Raw genomic sequence first — 26,865 nt, 5'->3', positions numbered from 1 at the left:
ACAATAATTGCCTTGTAAAATGTCATTTAAAATCCTGAAGGAGTTTTGATTGGAATTAAATTGAATTTATGGATTAATTTAGGGAGAATTAACATTTACAGTCTGAGGACTTTTCACTGAGAGACCTGTTATTGTCAGTATTTATTTGGGTCTTCTCTTACGTGCTTCAGAACAATTTTATAGATTTTCTTCAATGAGGAAACTCTGTGTCATCTTAAAGGCATTTTCTGGCTCTGACACCATAAAACAAAACTCATCTATTATCTCCTACATGGCACCTTGAGGAAATTAATCTTCTTGTGCCATAGTTTCCTTCTCTGTTAAAAGGGGACTGTTGTTTGGAATAAGTGAGTTAGTACACGTGAGGCACTTGAAATAGTGCCTGGTGCTGCGACTATTATACCTCCTTTCAAAGCTCCATAATCCTGAGACATCCTTTGTATTCTGACAACATCAAACTGCTGCTATTCCAAAAAGGAAAATGTGCCTAACCCTTGCACACATTATTCCAATGTGTCTGAAAATCTAATTTCCAGACTTTCAGCTTCTATAATACATCAGAGAACCTGCTAGGGCGGGTTCAGTTCAGTCAGTTCAGTTGCTCAGTCGTGTCTGACTTTGCGATCCCATGGACTGCAGCACGCCAGGCTTCCCTGTCCATCACCAACTCCTGGAGCTCGCTCAAACTCATGTCCATTGAGTCGGTGATGCCATCCTCTGTCATCCCCTTCTCCTCCTGCTTTCAATCTTTCCCAGCATCAGGGTCTTTTCAAATGAGTCAGTTCTTCCCATCAGGTGGCCAAAGTATGGGAATTTCAGATTCAGCATCAGTCCTTCCAATGACTATTCAATGGATTTCCTTTAGGATGGACTGGTTGGATCTCCTTACTGTCCAAAGGACTCACAAGACTCTTCTCCAATACCACAGTTTAAAAGCATCAATTCTTCAGCACTCAGCCTTCTTCACAGTCCAACTCTCATATCTATACATGTCTACTGGAAAAAAAAAGCTTTGGCTAGACAGACCTTTGTTGGCAAAGTAATGTCTCTGCTTTTTAATATGCTGTCTAGGTTGGTCATAACTTTTCTTCCAAGGAGCAAGCATCTTTTAATTTCATGGCTGTAGTCACCATCTGCAGTGATTTTGGAGCCCAGAAAAATAAAGTCTGTCACCTTTTCCATTGTTTCCCCATCTATTTGCCTTGTGGGACCAAATGCCATGATCTTAGTTTTCTGAATGTTGAGTTTTAAGCCAACTTTTTCACTCTCCTCTTTCACTTTAATCAAGAGGCTCTTTAGTTCTTCTTCACTTTCTGCCATAAGGGTGATGTCATCTGCATATCTGATGATATTGATATTTCTCCTGGAAATCTTGATTCCAGTTGGTGCTTCATCCAGTCCAGCATTTCTCATGATGTTCTCTGCATATAAGTTAAATAAGCAGGGTGACAATATACAGCCTTGACGCATTCCTTCCCCGATTTGGAACCAGTCTGTCGTTCCATGTCCAGTTCTAACTGTTGCTTCCTGACCTGCATACAGATTTTTCAGGAGGCAAGTCAGGTGGTGTGGTACTCCCATCTCTTGAAGAATTTTCCACAGTTTGTTGTGATCCACACACTCAAAGGCTGTTGGCATAATCAATAAAGCAGAAGTAGATGTTTTTCTGTAACTCTTGCTTTTTCAATGATCCAGCAGATGTTGGAAATTTGATCTCTGGTCCCTCTGCCTTTTCTAAAACCAGCTTGAACATCTGGAAGTTCACTGTTCATGTCCCGTTGAAGCCTGGCTTGGAGAATTTTGAGCATTACATTGCTAGCCTGTGAGATGAGGGTAATTTTATGGTATTTTGAACATTCTTTGGCATTGTCTTTCTTTGGGATTGGAATGAAAATTGACCTTTTCCAGTACTGTGGCCACTGCTGAGTTTTCCATATTTTCTGGCCTTTTGAGTGCAGCACTTTCATAGCATCATCTTTTAGGATTTGAAATAGCTCAATTGGAATTCCATCACCTCCACTAGCTTTGTTCATAGTGATGCTTCCTAAAGTCTGCTTGACTTCGAATTCCAGGATGTCTGGCTCTTGGTGAGTGATCATTCCATTGTGGCTAACTTGGTCACGAAGATCATTTTTGTATAGTTCCTCTGTGTATTCTTGCCACCTCTTCTTAATATATTCTGGTTCTGTTACATCCATAGCATTTCTATCCTTTATTGTGCCCATCTTTGCATGAAATGTTGCCTTAGTATCTCTAATTTTCCTGAAGAGATCTCTAGTCTTTCCCATTCTATTGTTTTTCTCTATTTCTTTGCATTGATCACTAAGGAAGGCTTTCTTTATCTCTCCTTGCTACTCTTTGGAACTCCGCATTCAAATGTGTATCTTTCTTTCTTTCCTTTGTCTTTCGATTCTTTTCTTTTCACAGCTATTTGTAAGGCTTCCTCAGACAACCATTTTGCCTTTTTGCATTTCTTTTTCTTGGGGATGGTCTTGATCATGCCTCCCATAGAATATCATGAACCTCTGTCCATAATTCTTCAGACACTCTATCAGATCTAATCCCTTGAGTCTATTTGTCACTTCCTCTATATAAATTGTAAGTGATTTGATTTAGGTCATACCTAAATGGTCTAGTGGTTTTCTCTACTTTCTTCAATTTCAGTCTGAATTTGGCAATAAGGAGTTCATGATCTGAGCCACAGTCATCTCCTGATCTTGTTTTTGCTGACTGTATAGAGCTTCTCCATCTTTGGCTGCAAAGAATATAATCAATCTGATTTTGGTATTGACCATCTGGTGATGTCCATGTGTAGAGTCTTCTCTTGTGTTGTTGGAAGACGGTGTTTGCTATGACCAGTGTGTTTTCTTGGCAAAACTCTATTAGCCTTTGCCCTACTTCATTCTGTACTCCAAGGCCAAATTTTCCTGTTATTCCAGGTATTTCTTGACTTCCTACTTTTGCATTCCAGTCCCCTATAATGAAAAGGACATCTTTTTTGGACGTTAGCTCTAGAAGATCTTGTAATCTTCATAGAATCGTTCAAGTTCTTCAGCATAACTGGGCAGGGTATAGACTTGGGTTACTGTGATATTGAATGTTTGCCTTGGAAACAAACAGAGATCATTTTGTCGTTTTTGAGATTGCATCCAAGTACTGCATTTCGGACTCTTTTGTTGACTGTGACGGCTACTCCATTTCTTCTAAGAGATTCTTGCCCACAGTAGTAGATATAATGGTTATCTGAGTTAAATTCACCCATTCCAGTCCATTTTGGTCCACTGATTCCTAAAATGTTGATGTTCACTCTTGCCATCTCCTGTTTGACCACTTTCAATTTGCCTTGATTCATGGATGTAACATTCCAGGTTCCTATGCAATATTGCTATTTACAGCATTAGACTTTACTTCCACCACAATTCACATCCATAACTGGGTTTTTTTTTGTTTTTTGTTTTTTGCTTTAGCTCTGTCTCTTCATTCTTTCTGGAGTTATTTCTCCACTGATCTCCAGTAGCATATTGGGCACCTACCGACCTGAGGAGTTCATCTTTCAGTGTCATATCTTTTTGCCTTTTCATACTGTTCATGGGGTTCTCAAGGCAAGAATACTGAAGTGGTTTGTTAGGGTAGGTTACTACAGGAAATTTTAAGAAAAGAACAACATTCTCAAGTAATCATAAAACGTGTAAAAAAATTATCTGGGAGCACTCTGTTGATTATTTTTTTGGTACCATTTTTTCCCCCTTTAGATGTCTACATAATATAAAAACCTAACAAGGTAAGTTTAAAATATTTTAAAGGCAGAGCAAGTCTTTATCATAAATGAGTTCTCTGAATATCAGTGTCTTTATATATAAACCAATATAGTACATCCTTTGAACCAGCCATGCAAACACATGACATTCATTTCATATTTAGCAACTTAAATCATACCACATTATGTTGTTTTTCATGTGTTTTAACACTGCTGCTTTTACACATATAACAGCTGCCATTGACTGGTAGAGAGTGTAAATAAAGACGGCAAAAAAAGAAAACCTGTATTTACTACTTCCCTACATCATTTCTCTCTTTGTCTCCCTCATCTCTCTCTCTCTGCTGAAATAAGGGAAAATATCTAATTATAGAACACAGTGGGTTCTCCTTCTTCTAAGTAGCAGTATAGCACCTTAAGAGAAGAACTAGAAGTGTGTTTTGAACCACTGTCTCTGAGAGGCCTAGGATCATTTTTGGAGGCATGTCCTAAGTTCCAAGAGTTCAACTAACTGAGAAAGCACTTAAAAGAGGCAGCCCAGGTGTCTGGAGAATGTCTTCAGGAGAACACGGTAACTAGGGTACTAGGTCACTGCAAAGGTACTTCAAAAAGTAAGTGAAATAGAAAGAGAAAAATAGCACATGCAATATTGATGCAGATTGCATTCAAGGAAGAGACAGCTGCAATAGCAGTGCCTCTATAACCCATTGCCCTATTTTTCAGGTCCTTAAACTTATGTCCTCCTGAACCAGCAATTTATGGTTTCTACTTCTCAGAGAAGTGTTCATTTCCAAAATTGTTGAGTTCATAATTTTTCACAGAGCAAAATAAGCAAGGTATATTAAAAACAGATGTCTCTGACAGAAAGACTGACATTTCTGAGAGAATTCTGACAGCTAGATATTTCTGACAGAAAGACAGATGTTTCTGAGAGATTTCTGACAAAAACAGATGTTTTGGACAGAAAGACAGATGTTTCTGACAGAAAGACAGGTGTTTCTGACAAAAAGAAGGACGTTTGTGACAGAAAGATGGACGTTTGGATGTTTCTGAGAGAATTCTGACAGAAAAACGACGTTTCTGAGTGAAAGATGGACGCATTGATAGGAAGACAGACGTTTCTGAGAGAATTTTGACAGAAAGATGACATTTATGACTCAAAGATGGACGTTTCTGACAGGAAGTCAGACTTTTCTGAGAGAATTCTGACAGAAAGACAGACATTACTGACAGAAAGACGGACGTTTCTGAGACAACTCTGACAGAAAGATGGGCGTTTCTAACAGAAAACCAGACGTTTCTGAGAGGTTTCTGACAGAAAGATGGGTGTTTCTGACAAAACGAATGGATGTTTGTGACAGAAAGATGGACGATTCTGACAGAAAGTCGGACATTTCTGAGGGAATTCTGACAGGAAAAATGACGTTTCTGAGGGAAAGACGAATATTTTGATAGAAAGACAGACGTTTCTGGTAGAATTCTGACAGAAAGATGACGTTTCTGACTGAAAGATGAAGGTTTCTTACAGGAAATCGGACTTTTCTGAGAGAATTCTGACAGAAAGACGGACATTTCTGAGAGAATTCTGACAGAAAGATGGACGTTTCTGAGTGAATTCTGAGAACCATGTGGAACCTAAAAGAATTCTTAGAAAAACAGAATGTTCAAGAGAATTCTGAGAGATGTAGTGTATATGCAGTTTATGAGATAACAAAATTAGAGGCATTCTTGATTGAAAATGAAATTCTGAAAGCACTAAGGTGAGTGAGATCTCTGAGGGAAGAATGATATGATCTGAGAGAAGGATATTGTAAGGGAATTCTGAGACAAGGAGGGTGGGATGGAATTCTGAGAGAAAAAGGATGAGAGATTTCTCATATTAGGAGAGTCAGAGGGAATTCTGAAAGAAAGAGATTCAGATGGAATTCTGACAGTCAAAGAGTATGAGGAAATTCTTAGAATGCAGGGGAATATGAGAATTCTGAGAGGAGTGTCAGAGGGAATTATGAGAGAATGGGATGTTTATTGGAATTTTGAGACTAGGAAGGTGAGATGGATTTCTGAAAGAAGGAGGTTGGTAGGCAACTTTGAGCTTGAGATGGTGTGAGGGATTTATGAGTGAGGGAATTCTGAGATAAAGAGGATGAGAGGTATTTTGAGTGAGGGAGTGCAAGAGGGAATTCTGAATGAGTAACGGTGTGAAGGATTTTGACTGAAGTAGTGGGTTTTGTTATTGTTTAGTAGCTAACTGGTTTCTGACTCTTTTAGGACCCCCCATGTACTATATATAGCCTGCCAGGCTCCTCTGTCCATAGCATTTCTCAGACAGGAATACTGGAGTGTGTTGCCATTTCCTTCTCCAGGGATCTTTAGGACCCAGGGATCGAACCAGAGTTTCCTGCATTGCCAGGTGGATTCTTTACCACTGAGCCACCTGGGAAGCCATGAGAGAAAGTGACAGAGAATTCTGAAAGGGAATGTGAGAGGGAATTTTGAGAGGAGAGTCAGAGGGAACTGTTCTGTACATTTAACTTTATGGAAAATTAAACATATTTGTCAAAATGAAAAGCCATTATGAATTTAACCATTGTAACCAGCTAAAAGCAAAAGATTAACAATAATTTAAGGGAAAAGTATAGCAGAAGGGGTCCCAGAACATCTTATACCCATCACACAATAATGTAATAGTTACCAAACACTCAAACCAGGAAATATTTCTCCAGAAAACTGGCGAGGCTACGGAAAAAAATATGATTTGCACCCCCCTCACACCTTGCAAAAAAAAAAAAAGTTCCTTTGAAATGGTTATTCAACTTATCATAGCACATACCTTTTAGCCCCTGTGATTTCTTTGTCATTTGTTTTCCGAGAGAGTATTGCTCTGCTGATTTTTACAACAGTTTTATGTAGCTAGAAAAGTCAGTTTACACTGCTGACTCTTTGCAATTACAACTAGGTCCTAAAGGATTCTCCTTCTGTAGGGACAGGGCTAGAGCTAGGGAACCATAGTCTGTGTGAGACAGAAAGCATATTCTAAGATAGAACTCACCTTTATGGAAATCAACCTGGTTTGGGTTTTACGTTTTCATGCAAATCTATTTATAAAACATAATCAACACAATGTTAGATAAAGTCTACCTTCTAGTTTGCAAAAGACTAAAAAATAAGATATATAATTGGTCATCTCCCTTGCTCAAAAATATCATCTTTTAATACTCCATGCCTTTTCTTTTCAATTAAGCTGATCAAACTGAACTTAAATGCAATAGAATAATAAGAACAAGGCATTCAATAAATAGCTGATTCATTGAGAGAAGTAAGAGGATATTCACAGAGTAACTATGGCCATGATGAGAAACACTGATTAAAATAATATAGTTGGTCTGGTGTTTTTAGTTTCCTAACAGGAAAATGGGTGCCCTCTCCCCAGAAATCAAGTTCATCATATGGAAAATGCAGGTAAATATAATGCAGTTAAAAATAAGAATCTATATGATTACAGATAAACAATTAGTGAGAAATTGAAAGATTACAAGGAAAGTGGGAAAAGATGCAGAAACATGGGCAAAATTTGACCTGGGAAACTCCACAGAGAGAGCATAAGAAGAGGAGGGTCTGAAGTACATGGTGGTTTTCCAGTCAGTCACTTGCTGTCTGTAAGAGACCATTTTCATTCTGGAAAGGTCTCTTGGATGAGCTGAGTTTTTAAATGAAGGATTTGGACAAAATGGTGAGACTGGCTGTCAGAGCAGAATACCACTCTGGAGCAGCAGGGGAGAGTGCCTGCTTGCTAAAAAGAAATTAGGGATGGAGCAAGGAGCCAGTACCTAAGGCTGAAGGAAGAAGAAAGAGATGGGGAAGGTGCGCTGATGCTGTTACTATGCAGCTGCCTCCGGGGACAGCGGCCTAACAATAACCATGTCAAAACTCAATTCAATACTGAGAGCGAAAGATATTGTGAGGAATTGAAATCAAATGAAAATAAAGACCATCAAAGCATAGAGAGAATAAGGATGTTAAAACGACAAGGGTCCCCTCTGTCTACCAGCGGCATTACATCATCAGCAGACTTCCCTCCTTTCGATTCTAAAACCTGGGGGGCCACGCAACCTTGCTGTTTCCAGAAACAGCAGTAGATGATGCAAGGCTTCCCATCAGGAACCAGGCATTTTTATCTTTCTGTCATCCTTAAGGAAAAAATAAAAATAACCATAGCGTGTTTTACTGAGTGCTTCTTGTTTGGCAGGCACTGTTCTAAGCACTTCCTATATGAATTCAGCTATCTTCGGAACAACTCTATTCTATTATTATCCCCATTTTTCAATTGAGGAAAATGAGGTACAGGAATGTTAAGTAATTCCCGTACACTTACACAGTGAGTAAGCAAGGAAGATTGGATGCAAATTCAGGTAACCTGGCCGCAGAGTCCAAGTTCATGACCAATGCATGTTGCTGTCTCCCCAAGATACCAGCAGCAACAATGCAGATGACCTTGGAAACTTTTGCACCACCTTCCAAGGGCCTCATTGTCATATGCAGGCAGGACACACAGGTGCAAACCAAGCTGTTTCTATTTCGGTGGCATACACAGTATGAAGACAGGAGTGCTCGTACTTGTAACGAGGGAAATCTGGTTCATTTACCCTTCCTATCTGGTCCTTTCTGAGGACAATAGAGAAATATTTAATGTCATCTCATGCCTCTTCCCAAATCTGAACACCTAGTAGGCTCTTTATAAATCTCCGTTTGCTATCAGATTTAGTTTTTAAAATGATAAGACCATCTCTTACAGATGCCTAAGATAGCTTGCCAAATACCCAGTGTTTACACACTCTTGTCTGTATAGGTTTGAACTTAACTGGATTTTCTAATTATTTCCATTTTTGTTTTCCTGATATTGGGCTTCTAGATTTGCAAATTTGTAGAATGGGCTCCTCTATGTTTGTCTTTTTGTGAGCACTACAAGCCACTGCTGATTTACAAGGTCAGGTTCACCTCACAGTAACAGCAGTTTGGGACCAGTGTTAGAAAGGTGGAAGAGAGGAAGAATAATAGGAGTTGTGTTAACTGAAAAATCATAGATAAATACATACTCTAATTAGAGAAAGGATATCTGAGCAAATCAGTTATAAAAGACTCGAATCCTTCATGAAGAGAAAAATGCTGATGGGAATGTGTTTTCTTTTAATATTTTGATAGAGGTCTTCTCCTTGAAGACAGTATTCACTGCTTAACAGCTTTTGCAATTCTCCAGGCCCTCAATCCATCCTTGTCTTGGTAATTTTAGAACATAATGTGGCATTTTTTTTCTTGATTCCAATAAATTGCAGTGTTTGCTGCTCATCTTCTCTAACAAGAGTTCTTATACTTTTATAAAAATAGATATCTGAGTGTAAAAGACAGTCGAAGCCCCTAAAGATATCTTGTTTTGAAGAGAGACTTTCAAATGAGGCGATAAAAAAATAAACTACACAACAGTAAATTTCCTAAGTAAGCAAGATAATAGAGTCTCAAAACCAAAGGTGCTGAGTGAGCAAGCTTCCACCTCATTCAAACTAAGCTCTGATGTGACCCGAATGTTAGTCCTGCCGTGTGTAAGATGCATTATTGAGATGGCATCATCTGTTATTGGCATTAGTTATTCAGTTTGTATGACATTTTTCATTACTAACCTTCTCTTTTCCAAAGCCTATAACTCAGTGGTAAAAATTTATATCTTCCATTATTTTTAAAGGGCCAAATTTGGCATACAAATTCTAGTGCTTAAAATGGAATTTTATTTCAGTAGAAAATTGGGCTGTGTTCAAGTAAGATTCTGTGAAATATTACAGAAGCTTACTAGCTTAACTTTTACATCGAAGGATGAGAGACATAGCTGATATTGTGGGAAATAATATTTTTATTTCTGCATGCACAACACAAACAGACTTGCAACCATATGAAAATATTGATCTGGAAAGCTGGGAGCCCCCAGAAGATTCAAGTCCTTTTCTGGGTGCACACTGAAGGTATTTCTCAGAATGAAGGTTCTAGAATACAGCCTTCAGTACAGCCTTTATGTTTTAAGGAAAGCCAGGGACTTGTACATGTGAACAGCCCACAGTGAAAACAGAGATGGGATGGATCGCACCACTCAGGTGGCTCTAAGGATCCAGGGCCAGAGGCAGGTGTGCGCAGGAACTTCCAGTGGACTTTCAGTGGTGTGGTCTCTCCCCAGAGAGCTGTTCATGATGTCATTAGTGGACATCAGGTCATTGACCCAAGACAGCATTTGTCAACATTTTAAAGTCACATCCCCCTATAACTCACTTGATAAACTTGTCATTTCCCCAAGACTCTTGTCTTGTCCACAGTGCTCAAGGTCAAGTCTTATTAAAACGGAAATATAATGGTCACCCTAACACATGACTTCTCATTTGTTTACTTATTATTAATTAGTAATCGACTAATTAAATACATTAGATCCTCCTCTAAAAACAGGTTTTCACTGGAGGGAAAAGAGTATGAGGAAAAAATGCCTTTCACCATGCCTGGTATGTAGTAAATAGCAAGATCTCAAAAATGTTAGTTCTCTAGCTGGGTTACTGGTGGTAAAGATGGAGAAGGGAAACCAGGGTCTCCACCCACAGTGGGTTCTGTACCTACTTGACAATGTATACTCAGGCTTGACTTGACTGTAGGTCTCTGACAGTGACTGGGGAAAATGTTACTGAGCTGATTGTCCAAGAGAAGCTGAGTTGTTTCTAGCTAAGAGAAGAAAGGTTATAAGAGTTAAGGAATTCATAGAGTTATCGACTCTAATACATTGCATGAGGTTATTTTTTTCTTCAAGGTGTTGGTATCCTGAATCTTCATATTTCCTATGGTTTTATTTTACATGTCATCTTTTCTACTGTCCATTCAAAGGCAAGCTCTTTACAGAAAATACAGTCTTCTTTAAGCCTCTAAGAGTCCCCAGCCTACAGCTCTAAGCCCCTGGGCTGGATTATCAGACTGAAGGCTAGTCTTTGCTCCATATTGTGACACCACTTTACTCCCTTTCTATGGTTTCAAGCAATGCCAAGTACACAATTATCTCTCTTAGGTTGCTTTAGCATTGTTCATATATAAGAAATTGATTCAAGTTGTGCTTCATGTTGGGTAGAAAAGAAATATATACTATATCTGTTCCATCTCCCCAGCAGTAGATACTCTTTGGATGGAGTGAATAACTAATAATACAATTCTAAGTAGAGCACAAAATGCTCTATTCAGAGCAATGTGCGTTGACCATATCCCTAAGTATTAAATATCTTTAATATAGCAGTATAATATCAGTATATTAGGAACTGGAGTTATAGAAAATCAACTGCCTGTGAATTATAAGGTAAATTTTGCTTTGTTAGATATTAATTCAAAAAAGGCAATGCCAAAGAATGCTCAAACTACTGCACAATTGCACTCATCTCACACACTAGTAAAGTAATGCTCAAAATTCTCCAAATTTGAGAATTCTCCAATTCTCCAATCTCACGTTCAGCAATACGTGAACCATGAACTTCCAGATGTTCAAGCTGGTTTTAAAAAAGGCAGGGGAACCAGAGATCAAATTGCCAACATCTGCTGGATCATTGAAAAAGCAGGAGAGTTCCAGAGAAACATCTATTTCTGCTTTATTGACTATGCCAAAGCCTCTGACTGTGTGGATCACAATAAACTGTGGAAAATTCTGAAAGAGATGGGAATACCAGACCACCTGATCTGTCTCTTGAGAAACCTGTATGCAGAACTGGACATGGAACAACAGACTGGTTCCAAATAGGAAAAGGAGTATGTCAAGGCTGCATATTGTCACCCTGCTTATTTAACTTCTATGCAGAGTACATGATGAGACACGCTGGGCTGGAAGAAGCACAAGCTGGAATCAAGATTGCTGGGAGAAATATCAATAACCTCAGATATGCAGATGACACCACCCTTATGGCAGAAAGTGAAGAGGAACTAAAGAGCCTCTTGATGAAAGTGAAAGAGGAGAGTGAAAAAGTTGGCTTTAAGCTCAACATTCAGAAAACTAACATCATGGTATCTGGTCCCATCACTTCACGGCAAATAAATGGGGAAACAGTGTCAGACTTTATTTTTGGGGGCTCCAAAATCACTGCAGATGGTGATTGCAGCCATGAAATTAAAAGACGCTTGTTCCTTGGAAGGAAAGTTATGACCAATCTAGATAGCATATTAAAAAGCAGAGACATTACTTTGCCAACAATGGTTCATCTAGTCAAGGCTATGATTTTTCCAGTAGTCATGTATGGATATGAGAGTTGGACTGTGAAGAAGGCTGAGCGCCGAAGAATTGATGCTTTTGAACTGTGGTGTTGGGGAAGACTCTTGAGAGTCCCTTGGACTGCAAGGAGATCCAACCAGTCCATTCGGAAGGAGATCAGCCCTAGGATTTCTTTGGAAGGAATGATGCTAAAGCTGAAACTCTAGTACTCTGGCCACCTCATGCGAAGAGCTGACTCATTGGAAAAGACTCTAATGCTGGGAGGGATTGGGGGCAGGAGAAGGGGATGACAGAGGATGAGATGGCTGGATGGCATCACTGACTTGATGGACATGAGTTTGGGTGAACTCCAAGAGTTGGTGATGGACAGGGAGGCCTGGTGTGCTTCGATTCATGGGGTAGCAAAGAGTCGGACATGACTGAGCTACTGAACTGAACTGAACTGAACTGAATTCAAAAAAATTTTTGGCTTGTTTGGAGAGATTTCAGTTGAAGGCAGGCTGGGCCTTTTGGCCATTTTGTTCATTTCTGCATATGGTCTTACTTAGATCTCAGGTACTTAAGTGTACATCTGTTAATGAACAATTTGCATTCTTAAAAGATTGTTACAACTAAAAATTTAAACTATCCATGTGCTTACTTTCTATGAACACCATTCCTATTCATTTTATTCATTTATAGCTCTTTGAGAACTATAAATTCCAAACCAATGAAATCATTTGATTTCTTCCTCAGAGGAATTTTGAGTGAGGAGAAAATTGGTTCCATTTATATCATGTGTGTGGCTGGCACTCACATTGTGCTAGGCTCCACTCATTGAGCAGAACTCTGATGTATAGAAAACGGAGCTGAAAAAAGTTAACCTGCCCTAGATGCCAAAAAACAGTGTGGCTCAAATACCAGATGATACACCAGATCTCACTGAATGTCCCCCCAAAAAGATCATTTGTCCACCCCTCCATACACTGTCACACTGGCCCTGTGTCCAAAGCCACCTCAGTGTTCATCAAGAGTAACCAGGAAGCTGGGCTTCCCTGGTGGCTCAGTGGTAAAGAATCTGCCTGCCAATGCAGGAGACACAGGTTCCACCCCTGGTCCAGGAAGAGCCCTCATTCCACGGAGCAGCTAAGCCCACGCACCACAACTACTCAAGTTGAGCTCCCAACAAGAGAAGCCATGGCAAGAGAAGCCCTTGCAGTGCAACTAGAGAATAGACTCTCTTCTCCACAACTAGAGAAAGCCCTCACACAGCCAGGAAGACCAAGCACAGCCAAAAATAAATAAATTATTCTTTTTTTTAAGAGTAACCAGGAAACAGTTGTGACATCAAACAAGACTAGCGCAGTGAGAGTGCTACTCACCACCAACATCCCACCTGCTCTGGGGTGATGCTGATAGCACACCCAAGAGCTGCCAGGCCCATCCTTCACCTTCATGTTATCCTTCATTGTCTCTCTAGACTTCATCCCCTTTTCCTCTTCCACTCTTCATGCTCTCACACCACAGAGGACCTTCTTGTTTCACAGGAAGCCAAATCTCCTCACTCATTTATTCAACAATATTTACTGAGTACTTCATGTGTTCTAGGTTCAGTGAAGGGCTCAAAGTTAGCTCCTTGCTGCAAATGGCTCTTTACTGCAGGGGAGGCTGACAGGGAACCACTGACACACACTGATTTAAGTGCTATATTTGAGGTTTTCTCAGTATCGATGACACACAGAAAGGTGTGAACAATTATGCTTTGGAGAGAGACGAGGGACCAGATAAAAATACGAATAAAGAGGTGTCAAAGCAGAGTTGAGAGGAAGGATTGCAAGAAAGCATATAACTTTACTAATAAATTAATTCACACTCTGCATGATAGAATCATTTTTCTGGATGTCTCATAAAAATCTCAAACTGAGCTGACCACTCCTAAACACACACTGACCCACATCTGACCTGCTCTCCTAACTGATTTCCCCATCCTAGTTTTTGGTATCATTAATCAATAGCATCAGATCTTGAAACTGAGAGGCAGCTCTGGTTTCTCTGTCTCCTTTATACCTCACATCCTAAGATCTCCAGGATGAATTCATTGTACTCCAGAAATGTCGACTTGACCCCTCTCCTCATGAGAGGTCCACATCAACCTTTTCTTGGACTGGTTATTGTAGACTCTTTATGACAAGTCACTTCTTACCAAGGAACGGGTAACATGTATTTTTTGGCCAGCCTGCAGCTGTACTGGGCGCCCTCCCGCCCCGTGGACCCGCTGGGTGACACGTGCTGCACCACCAGGTGTCTGCACTGATCATGGTGCTCCCTTATTTCCTGTGTTCTCTTGTGGAGTGTATGTGTGTGTGTGTGTGTGTGTGTGTGTGTGTGTTCACATGTGTGCACAAAGACCTGCAGCCTGGAAGCTCCTCCTTTTTGCTGTAATGCAGCCCTCCTCAGTGGCCTTTTCATGTGGAAAACTCTTTTCAGCACTCTAATCCACTGCTGTCTCTATAATTTTTCTACCCCCTTACCTGAATATCTTCAACAAAACACAGCACAATGAATTGTAAAGAATTATTTGAACAATCTGAACACATTAGGATACAAGCAGAAAGTAACTTGAGTATTTTGGGTCATTACTGCCTTTTAAACTTGCACTTTTGAATAGGTTTTTTTTTTCCTCCCCCTCTATTCCTTTGGGTAATCTTGGAGTGACCCTGTAGTTTTTACAGCATTCTCAGGTACTAACTGATGATGTAGGCTTGCAGAAACGTAAAGTGCAGACAGATCTACTATCGATCATTGATTCTCTCAGTCATTCAACAGAAAGCACAGGGAACTGGGGGTGACAGTGAGTTCAGTGGAAAATCCCCAGTCACACGGTTAATGTGGTGGTATGCTGGCTCAAGGCCCACTGTGCGTGCCCAGTGGCCACAGGTTGTCTCTTTATTTTGCAGGGATTGGCAGGGAGGTGGTCTTCATCAAACCTCTCTACTCGTCCTCTGCCACCTGGGCCATCTTACTGTCATTCCCTGAACAAGTTAACTTCCCCCAACTGGCCATGAATGACCCCTTCACCCTAGCTTCTGGCCATCCACCAGTGGGGTCCTTCTCTGATGGTCACCTTGCCTCAGAGATATTCAATTCCACAGGAGTTTTTTCTCAAAACAAACATAATTTAATTTTACTTAAAAAAATTTTTAATTCTTTTGACCATTCCATGTGGCATCTTAGTTCCCTAACTAGGGGTCAAACTTGTAACCCCTGCAGTGGGAGCATGGAGTCTTCACCACTGAACCTCCACAGAAGTTGCCAACTTTTTTTTTATAGGTTGCAAAATATGTTTTTTTTAATTAATTAATTTATTTTAATTGGAGGCTAATTACTTTACAATATTGTGGTGGTTTTTCCATACATTGACATGAATCAGTCATGGGTGTACATGTATCCCCATCCTGAACCCCCCGCCCACCTCCCTCCCATCCCATCCCTCAGGGTTGTCCCGGTGCACTAGCTTTGAGTGCTCTGTTTTATGCATCGAACTTGGACTGGTGATCTATTTCACATATGGTAATATACATGTTTCAATGCTATTCTCTCAAATCATCCCACCCTCACCTTCTCCCACAGAGTCCAAAAGTCTGTTCTTTATATCTGTGTCTCTTTTGCTGTCTCGCATATAGGGTTGTCGTTACCATCTTTCTAAATTCCATATATATGCATTAATATACTGCATTGGTGTTTTTATTTCTGACTTACTTCATTCTGTATAATAGGCACCAGTTTCATCCACCTCAGAACCGATTCAAATGCAGTCTTTTTAATGGCTAAGTAATACTCCATTGTGTATATGTACCACAACTTTATTATCCATTCATCTGCTGATGGACATCTAGGTTGCTTCCATGTCCTTGCTGTTGTAAACAATGCTGTGATGAACTTTGGGGTACACGGTACTCTTTCAATTCTGGTTTCCTCGGTGTGTATGCCCAGCAGTGGGATTGCTGGGTCGTATGATTTTAGAATATTTTTAGATTTACAGAAAAGTTGTCAAGATAATAAGAGAGTTCCCATGTACCTCACACCTAGTTGCCCTTATTGTTAACTTCTTATATCAGAGTGTGGTACATTTGACACAATTAATGACCTAATATTTGTACTTTATTATTAACTGATGTCTATACTTTATTCCAGAGAAGGCAATGGCACCCCACTCCAGTGTTCTTGCCTGGAAAATCCCATGGATGGAGGAGCCTGGTAGGCTGCAGTCCATGGGGTCACACAGAGTCGGACACAACTGAAATGACTTAGCAGCAGCAGCAGCAGCATACTTTATTCAGTTCATTATTTGGTGGGGTGGGTGGGGGTGCTTCCCAAGTGGCGCAGTGGTAAAGAATCCATCTGCCAATGTCTGGCCTCATGTCACCTCAGGCCCCCCTTAGCTGTGAAAGGTTCTCAGCCTTGGTTTTGATGAGCTTGCTAGCTTGGAGGTGTACTGATCAGGTTATCTGTTAGAATGTCCCTAATTGAGCACATTTCATATTACACTAGAGTTATGGGTTTTAAGGAAGAAGACCACACATGTAAACTGCCATTCTCATCACATTGTATCAAGCGTACACACTGTCTGCATTAACTTTACTGTTGACATTGACCTTGACCAACTGGCTAAGGTAGTGTTTGTTCAGTTTCTCCGCTGGAAAGTTACTCTTCGTATTTTCCTCTTTCAACACTGTACCCTTTGGAAGGAAGTCACTATGCTCAGCTCACATAGCGGGAAGTTTTGCTTTGCTACTTTCAAGACAGAATAGCTACAGAAATTATTTTTCACACTTAGCTTCTTCTGCATAGGTGGCCTGCCACTTACTCTTCTCTGAATTTGAGGCATTGGCCCCCCAAAGTCTAGGGAGAGTTGTATTTATTTTCCTGTTACACCGTCATAGTTCCATGATTCTGCAAGCATTGGCCTGGACCAGCAGCATCAGCATCACTTGAGAATTTGTTGTAAATGCAAGTTCTCAGCCTCACCCCAGACCCACTGAATCAGAGATTCTGGGGCTGGGTCCTGGCAGTCTGCATCCTATCAAATCCAACACCTGTTTCTGATGCAAGCTGACGTTCAAGCACCACTGTGGTTAACGGTTTGTGTGTACTCTACCCTGAACTTGACTCCAAGCTCTTGTGGACCCATCAGCCAGCCTAGCACATAACTTAACACAGGGTAGGAGCTCAAAAATAAGCTGTGATTTTATTCTAGGTTATTTTCTACCATTGAAATTGCACTGTTTTATTTTTCCTGCTGTTGGGCCCTGAGTGCTTCCTCGTCTTTTATGAGTTTCTTCAATTCTGTTCATACCTTTTATTAAAATCTCTTTAGTTAAAACTTTTTGAGTATGCCATCTATTTCCTATAAAACCCTGATGGATACAATGACCTCAGAGTTTATTCATTTCTGTCAAGGACTGCAAATGAAACATTTTTTCCAAAGAAGAAATCGCTAATGATGTGCTTTTAGGCTTTCATTATTTGAGAGTGAAGAACCCCCCTGCACTGTTCTGAAGAAATAGCTGGATTGAGCTTCTATGTTCTGTGTGCCAGAATTATGCCCAGTTCATTGTACATTATCCATTTAATTCTCACAATAATAATCATGAGGTTTTATTATTTCAATTTTACTGGAAACCAAAGGTCAAACCAGTTGTGACTTGCATCATATTATAAAGCTAGAAAAAATACGACCAGAATTGTAACATCTGACTGATGACAAAACCAACGTCCTTAAGGCCCCCATGGGCCCTAAGCATTGTCCCTTTGCACGGAGACACTGCAACTGCTACACCAGAAGGGGGCTGCTGATCGGCCAGGCAGGGGCAGAGGAAGGAACGCTGGAGACACCTGCACTTCAGTTTCTGCTTCCCAGACAGAACAGAGAACTTCAGCAGGGGCCCGACAGCACTACGGTGAAAACCAGATCAGCAAAGAGATTAGAAGTCAAAGTTAAGGGCATGAGTATCACAAAAATGTGCGTTTAGGATTAGGCCGGAAAGTCAGAACAAAGTTGCATAGTATTTACAGATGAAGAAAGATAAAAAGAGACCACATTGCAACTCAATTTCAACAAAAGAGGCAATTAAGAGAGACAAATTATAAGGATGGTGCTGTGCTGTGCTTAGTGGGGTCCAACTCTTTGTGACCCCATGGACTGTAGCCCACCAGGCTCCTCTGTCCTTAGGGATTCTCCAGGCAAGAATACTGGAGTGGGTTGTCATGCCCTCCTCCAGGGGATCTTCCCAACCCAGGGATCGAACCCAGGTCTCTCCCGCTGCATGTGGATTCTTTACCAGCTGAGCTATTAGAGAAGCCCAAAAATACTGGAGTGGGTACCCTATCACTTCTCCAGGGGATCTTCCTGACACAGGAATCAAACCAGGGTTTCCTGCATTACAGCTGGATTTTTTACCAGCTAAGCTATGAGGGAAGACCCATAAGGATGGTACCAGTTAGCATTTGGAGAGAAAGTGAGATTAAGCTATTTTGTCAACTTTTTTTTTTTGTTTTAACTGCACTTCACAGCATGTGGGATCTTACTTCCCTGACCAGGGACTGAACCCATGTCCCCTGCATTGGAAGTGCAAAGTCTTAACCACCGGACCACCAGGGAAGTTCCCTGTCAATGCTCATTGCTGGGGCTTATTTCCCTGGCCTAGTTGCCCCTGAGCAGAGGCTGGCAGTCACTAGAACAGGCCAAAACAGCGTATACAGGGAAGCAACGCCAGATGGGGGAGGGAGGGCTTAACTCTTTATCACACTAACTAATGGCACTTCTCCTCTTGAGTGCAAACAGCAGCCACCCCCCGCCCCAAAAGGGAACAGTGGATCTTAACTCAGTCTCGACTGAGCTCAGCAAGACTTTGCCTTCCATAAATAGTCTTCTTAAGAACTTGCCTTGAAAATCACCTTTTAGTGAGTGGTTCATATAGTCATAAATAAATAAATGTCTGTTGAATAGGAGGGAATGGGAATCATAGCTAGATTGGAATGTCACCTTCTTGATTACAGTGCTCTGAATTGTGACACTTCATCCAGACTCTGTGATTTGTGCTGGGGAGGTCGCAGTGAAAAAGTCCTCGTGGAGCTTATCGCACTGCAGCAGGAGGGTCAGACAAGAGAGAAGTAAACTTTCGTATCACGGGAGATGCCACAAAGGAAATAAACAAGATAGGTTGGGGAACAGTGTGGTGGTCAAAGACCTCAGAGGAAGAAATACTCAGGCAAAGGCGTGGAGGGTTTTAAAGAAAACACACACAAAGACTGCCCGTTCAAAATACACAGGCAAAGTTTTTCAGGTGGAGAGAGCAGTGAGGGCTAAAGTCTGGATTTGGGAAGGCTCTTGGTGCGTATGCCCCGGGCACAGAGTGCAAGGTGGGAGAGGGCAGGAGATGAAACTGGAAAGAAGGGTCAATTTGAGACCACATAAGAGCCCTGAGGATTAGGAGACTATGTTGCCTCACCAATTTAGGGACAATGCCCCTTATCAGCTCGGATGTCCCTTTCCCTAGGCAACAGAATCCTCCTAAAAGAAAAGGGGGGAATGAGAGGGTAACAGGCAGGAAGGCTAGGGGTCTCCAAATGGAGGAAATAGGCTGCAAATGTCAGACATTTTTTATCTCTCTCTTAAGTGGCAGGAGGAAACAAACTTTAAGTGTCAGATTTTTGGCTTCCCTGATAGCTCAGTTGGTAAAGAATCTGCCTGCAAAGCGGGAAACCTGGGTTTGATCCCTGGGTTGGGAAGATCCCCTGGAGAAGGGAAAGGCTACCCACTCCAGCGTTCTGGCCTGGAGAATTCCATGGACTGTATAGTCCATGGGGTCACAAAGAGTCAGACACGACGGGGCAGCTTTAAATGTAAACGTAATGTGAGCCCTGGAAGAGCCCAAGGCCTCTCAGCCATGATTCTAAGGTGCCATCTGGCTCTGGGTCTCGGAAGGTGGATGCACTGTCCTTTTTTTGCTGCGGATCAGGTCCCACTCCTGGCAGGCTGTCAGGAGAGCTCTCACTTGGCAGGTACGGGCTCCCTTGATTTCATAAATGCACAGCCTGTAGTCAAGAATTTCCAAATGTGATTAAAATGAAACTGCCATGGAAATCAGGTCTGGCGGCCCATCTTTCCAGTACTTAGAAGAAAGAGCGCCTCCCAGACCTGGCAGGCGACCTCAGTGACATGGTTTGGAATAGATTTAGGAAGGACTGCCAGGTAGATAAGAGATTTCAATAACTAGGCAGCCAAATGAGTCATTAGAAGGACTGGGTACCAGGGACGCACCAGGGAAAACCTCCTGACCTCTCAATAGTTGAAGTCATCGAGATAAATGAGCTCTGAAAACAGTGCTTCATTTGAGAAGGAGGACACACTTTATGATTAACTCCAGATGACCACAGTCTCCGGAGGCTGACCAAACCCTGTTCCTGGAAATCAGAAAATGATAACTTTGCAATAGCTTCTTTGGCCAGTTCAGTCCTTGAACAGTTCAAAAGAGGGAAGAATTGGCCCCAAATGTCCTATATCAGCAGAGAAACAGAGATAAAATTCATTTTCCTGGACAGACCAAATCGCTACATACAGTCTCCTCTCTCAGTGGTTAGTTGTGCCATGGAAGAGATGGTTCCAGAAGGATAAAAAAAGGTAATGCTTTAAGCAAACGGATCGTACTTGCTTGTGAGCTTAATGACGGTCTGCAGCCAACACGATCACAGCCCACTTCCTCTGTGGCTGGTCTTAATTGAAACTGACGGAGCTGTGGAGCTAGCTGGGTTTTGCATAAATCATCATCGGTAATACACTTTCAAGGGTAATCACAACATTAATATACCAAGCAGCAAGTGAAATAATTAAAATTTAGCACAGTGCAGTATTGAAGTTTCCAAAATTAATCTGAAGCACCTTTCCTCAGTACAAATGAGCAATTGCTTCAGTCCATAGAAAGGGACATTCAAAGAAGTACTACGTAGGCCACCAGCAACAAAAGAAATTCTACTCTTCTTCCTACATTGTAAATTGTCTGCTTATATTTTAATTCCTTTTCCTTTCTTCGCTAGTGGTGCAAGTTGTTTTTTTTTTTTTAACCTGCCTTTAAGCTAAATACATGTCATAAAGCCATGTAGAATTAAAATCTTGCAAATCTGGGAGCATTAAGAGAGAAAAATTGTTCCCTTATGACCCTTAGGAAGACAATTCCAGCCCAGAGAGTGAACGAGCATATGTACCTAGGGTGATAAGCATCTCATTTCAATATATCTGCATAGAAGGTAATAAAGTACCCAGGCTGGGGCCCCTAGTGAGCCACAGGGGTAAGACAGTGGCACTAAATGGCTCACTGCTTCTGATGGAGTGTCTTTAATGCTGGATGCTTTGAAAGATGATAAGCAAAAAGCTCCCTGTTGTCCTATGTAATCTCACAGGCAGACAGCTTGACAATAGCAATATTTTGCAGAGAACCACACCCCAGGGTTCCAAGACTGGGAACACCTTGACCTAGAAGCACAAAAATATCAATCGGACTTTGAGTAGGGGCTCCCTCCAATGGGCAAGACCCCTGGTACCCAGACAGCATCCTAGCTAAAAGTCAACACTCCCTGAACTGTACAGCAGGTAAAGCCTGCACTCTGTCAGGAGTAACTTACCTCTTAACTCACACTGGTGTTACTTCTTTTCTCCTCAATACCACACCTTCCGTAAGGAGTTAGAGGTCTCTGACTGCCTAGAGAAAAAAGCGGTAATGAGTCTGCATCACCCTTGTAAGAATTACTTGAACAGGCAATTTCATCTAGACATCAGTGATGAGAGCAGACACAAAAAAGAATATCCAGTGGTGGAATTTCAGCCCCTGGGGAAGGTGAATTAGCAGCGAGATATGGGGTAGGGTCCCCATGCCTCTTACAATGCATTGTTCAAAACGTACTCCCGACACGGCCTGTGATTAGAGTTAATTCTTAGGACTTATCATTTGAAATGGACACTGCCGTTTCCTACATTAAAAAAAATCCTCTAGTGGGGTTGGTCACCCTCAAATGATGAGATATGGGAGAATAAATGTAGAGTAAGGAGAGTTGTCAGTTAATGTCAGGTTTCTTCACTGTTCACCTGAACTATCACTGCATTGTTAATCAGATACACTCCAGTACAAAATGTCTTTGGTGTTAAAAAATAAAATTTTATAAATTAAATGAATTAAAAAAAAACATGTTTCTGAGGATCAACCAGCCAGTGAGAACTCCCAGCAGACCATGACCAGAAAAATGACTTCCTTTGGAAAATAGTAAAAGCCTTCACCATATTACCTTGTGCCCTTTTGAAGGAAATTTTACTCTTGTATGTTCTCAGTACAACTCTTCCTGTTAATACCAGAGAGCTCAGATGCAAACAAGTCCCACTGAAACTCTATAGACAGAACCTAAGCACAAATGGGTACTCACGTCCTTGACCAAAACGTCAGGGTCTTCAAATGTTTCTCATCTGTCAGATATCCAAAAACTTGTGCTACTGTTAAATCTCCTGTCTCAACTTCCTTGATGCTCAACTTGCTTGATGACAAAGTTATCAAAATTCAACTTGATCAAGCATCAAGCAACTTTCTCTCAATTTCAAGGGAGAGAAAAATTTAGCTGATACAGATGCCTTCAATTCACATCAAGTCAAGATATGTTGAATGAATGCCTATTATGGGAGGAAAGGCAAAGTGGGAAGCAGAGGAAAGAGGAGGAGGAAGAGGAGAAGCAGCAGAAGCACAAGCTGAAGAAGGAGGAGAGAGAGGAGCGGCAGGAGCAGATGGAAGCAGAGCAGAGCAGAGGGAGAGGGGGGCGGGGAAGGAGGTGAAGTCAAGTGGAAACTGCCCTCAGCTTCACTGAGCATCATTGCTATGAACATCTTCCCTGTCATCTTCAGATGCTGGCCAGTCACTGCCCACCCCCAATAGTGTGGTGATGACCCCTAGAGTCACACTTACTTATACATAGGAGTTCCCATATTTCCAAGACATTCACCATTTGGTTCCAATGTAGCCAACTGTTAGCATCATTTTGAAGAAGAGTAATTCCTTCTCCTCTGGGAAGTGCAAAGTGTCCTATAATATGTATAAACGGCTGTGACGGTACGGCAAGAGACATTTGCTTCCAGATTTTATTTTGGTTTTGATCAAGTTGAATTTTGATAACTTTGCCATCAAGCATAATTAACAAAAATAATGTAATTATGGAGTACATAGCACAGGTGAAACTTAATTATTTGGACTCCCAGGAAATGAGCTCTTACCAACAAAGTAGCAACTTGAAGGAGGACCAGGAAACCGAGTGTCATTCTCTCTGATTTAGCAGTAATGCCATCTGTACTGGGCTGAGTCCAAGCAAGCAAGCAGCCAGCCAGGAGGCTAAATGCAGGAGCAGTGGGTCACAACCCCAGGGAACATCTGGTCCCTTGAGTAGCCAAGGCAATTCCATAAATGGTGAGAGCCAGTGGGCCTTCAGAGAAAACATAAAAAATGAAAAGGTTAACATTTTTCTCCTGCCAGCTAACCTGCCCTACTTAGGCTTTCTTTCACAAGAAAATACGAGGCAGAGCATATAATAAAATAGTTGATATAGACTGTGCCCCCCCAAATTTATGTGTTCAAACCTTATACCCAGTGTAATAATATTTGGAAGTGGGGCTTTGGGGTGATTAGGTCATAAGAACAGAGCCTCCAGGAATGGGGTTAGTGCTCTTATACAAGAGACCCTAGAAAGCACCTTTCTAGGTACCTCTTCCTCCAGGTGGATGTGGGAACCAGGAAGCTGGTGCTCACCAGACACTATACCTGCCAGCACCTTGAATTTGGACCTTCCTGCCTCTGTAACTGTGAGAAATAATACCACAGTCACACAGTCTGTGTTATTTTGTTACAGCAACCCAAACAGACTTGCTGCTGCTGCTGCTAAGTCGCTTCAGTCATGTCCGACTCTGTGCGACCCCATAGATGGCAACCCATCAGCTCCCTGTCCCTGGGATTCTCCAGGCAAGAACACTGGAGTGGGTTGCCATTTCCTTCTCCAATGCATGAAAGTGAAAAAATAAAGTGAAGTCGCTCAGTCGTGTCCAACTCCTAGCAACCCATGGACTGCAGCCCACCAGGCCCCTCCGTCCATGGGATTTTCCAGGCAAGAGTACTGGAGTGGGGTGCCATTTAGACAGTGGTAATTAGGGGAGTAAAGTTTCCCGCTAACCAGTGTATAACTTGATAACAGAACCGGCACAGTGCCCCAAGTTACTGTTCAATTTAATACACGCATTTACCCGTTAATTCTGCACCAACTTGGGCCTGAACTTGGGACACATTCCTACCGAGATCAGACCCATAGATTACAGAGAGGTCTTGGTTTTCCTGCCCTTCAAACCAGGGGATTTTAGAAGCTGATTCAGAGACCGAGTCCTCAGAATATTGTCCCAAAGTTAGCAGCTGGACAGAGATGGGAAGTGGGAGATCCCAGCATATGTCTGCGATAAGATAAAATTATCTGATCACCAGGGGCTTCCCTGGTAGCTCAGAGGTTAAAGCGTCTGCCTGCAATGTGGGAGACCTGGGTTCGATCCCTGGGTCGGGAAGATCCCGTGGAGAAGGAAATGGCAACCCACTCCAGTACTCTTGCCTGGAGAATCCCATGGACAGAGGACCCCGGTGGGCGTCCATGGGGTCGCAAAGAGTCAGACACGACTGAGGGACTTCACTTTCACTTTCACTATGGAAAGCAGTACCAAGGTCCCTTAAAAAACTAGAAACAGAATTACCTGTATGATCTTCCAATCCCACTCCTGGGCATATGTCCAAAGAAAACTCTAGTTTGTAAAGACACATGCACCCCCAGTGTCCGCAGCAGCACTATTTACAATAGCCAGGGCATGGAAGCAACCGAAACTGTGCATTGACCCACTGACAGATGGACAAAGAAAGTGAGGTGGTGTGTGTGTGTGTGTGTGTGTACATACACACACATACATTACAGAATGGAACGTTACTCAGCCATAAAAAAGAAGGAAATAATACCGTTTACAGCAACAAGGATGGACCTAGAGATTATCATGGTAAGTGAAGTAAGTCAGACAGAGAAACACAGATATCATATGATATCACTTATATGTGGAGTCAAAAAGTAAACAGATATAGACTCACAGACATAGAAAACAAACAGAGTTACCAAAGGGGAATGGGAGAAGGATAAGTTAGAAATTTGGGAGTAACACATACATGCCACCAAATATAAGAAGAGAATGAACAGGGCCAGCTGTAGAGCACAGAGAACTATATTCAATAACATGTAATAACCTATAGTGGAAAATAATTTGAAAAATAACATATACATATATATATATCCATATATGTATGTATAACTGAATCACTTTGTTGCATACATGAAACAGAGCATTTTAATTAAAAATTAAATTAAAATTAACTAATTTTAATTTTTTAATTTAATTAATTTTCATTTTAAATTTTAAATTTTAAAAAATTAAATTTTAATTTGATTAATTTTTAATTTTAAAATTAAATTAAAATTAAAAAGTTTAAAAATAGTTTAAAAAATAACATTTGTGCCAAAATTTCAAGTAGTAAAGCACTTCAGTTTGTGCATTCAGTTAGAGGTACAAGGGCTGTGGAGAAAGAACAAGCAAAGTGCCAGGTATTTTTGGAGCATTCATCGAAGTCTCCTCTTGTGGGAAGCAAATGACTTTTTCTTTGGGTTTTGATCTTAGTTTCACCTCAAAAGGAAAATGCCTTTTTATATGGCTTGTTTGCAATTTTTTTAAACTTATTTTGTAAATATTTCATAATATTTAAAACAGTATATAATGACTGCATGCTCTTGCAGCAGAAAATAATTAAAATACTTGGCACTTAATGGCACTTTTCATTATTAAATCTCTTTGTAGACATTAATTAAGGAAAATATACTTCATTTTTTAAAAGTTGCTGTTAGGCTCCTGTCAGTGAATTTCATGAATGTCGGTTGCAACAGGAAGTGAAATATGTAGAATCCAAAATACAAATCTGCCAAAGTTTTTCTTGAAAGATAAAAATAAGCCTTTGTATGTTTTCCATTATACCTTGTCCCTTTGAATAAGTTTGCAAGTAACTTTTATTCATGGCTCTATATTAAAATTGGGTTTTCTTTGGTTATAACTACTGTGATGTCATATTAAATACTTCATATTTTATGAAGTATTTTCATTATTCAAAAGTAAAAGCTTCATAAATAAAGGCACCAAAACTACTCATGTTCCAGGAGAAACATTTGTTTAGTTGGCAAATAGGCAGAGTAGGTCCCTTCTTTTCCTTCCTGGAAAGCAGAGGTTGATTTAGCAAGAGGGATGATTCTTTCAGTCATTCTCCCTTCTTCCCTCTACAGGGACAAACATGCTTATCTCCAGGGCGAAACTCACGGCTTGTTTCAATTATCCTTCCAGAACTCTCTCTCCATCTGTTTCCAGTGTCTAGAATTTTTAAGACAATCTTTTTATCATATAATTTGATGCAATAAACATTGCCTCCTACTTCTCATACAAAATAGTTGCCTGCAGGTCAGGATCCTCAGCGTTTTTCGTCATTTCTGTCCTCACCTGCATTTACCCCTTTCACTTCTGTCTTGGAGACTAGCTCCTATCTCAGTCAAGCTCATTCCTCCATCAACACTTAGCATTTCCCTATGATTCCTAGAGCAGTCAACTCCTTCTTTATAGAGGTTTGTCATTAACATCTATCTTCCTTCTGATTCCTCGCAGGAATTCTTTAAATGCAAACCATATCTGTTGAATACATGGCCTCTAGGTACTCTCTCG

This window comes from Bos taurus, chromosome 12 (assembly GCF_002263795.3).
Source record: "Bos taurus isolate L1 Dominette 01449 registration number 42190680 breed Hereford chromosome 12, ARS-UCD2.0, whole genome shotgun sequence".
Taxonomy (NCBI): domain Eukaryota; kingdom Metazoa; phylum Chordata; class Mammalia; order Artiodactyla; family Bovidae; genus Bos; species Bos taurus.
This window is presented reverse-complemented; position numbering follows the sequence as displayed.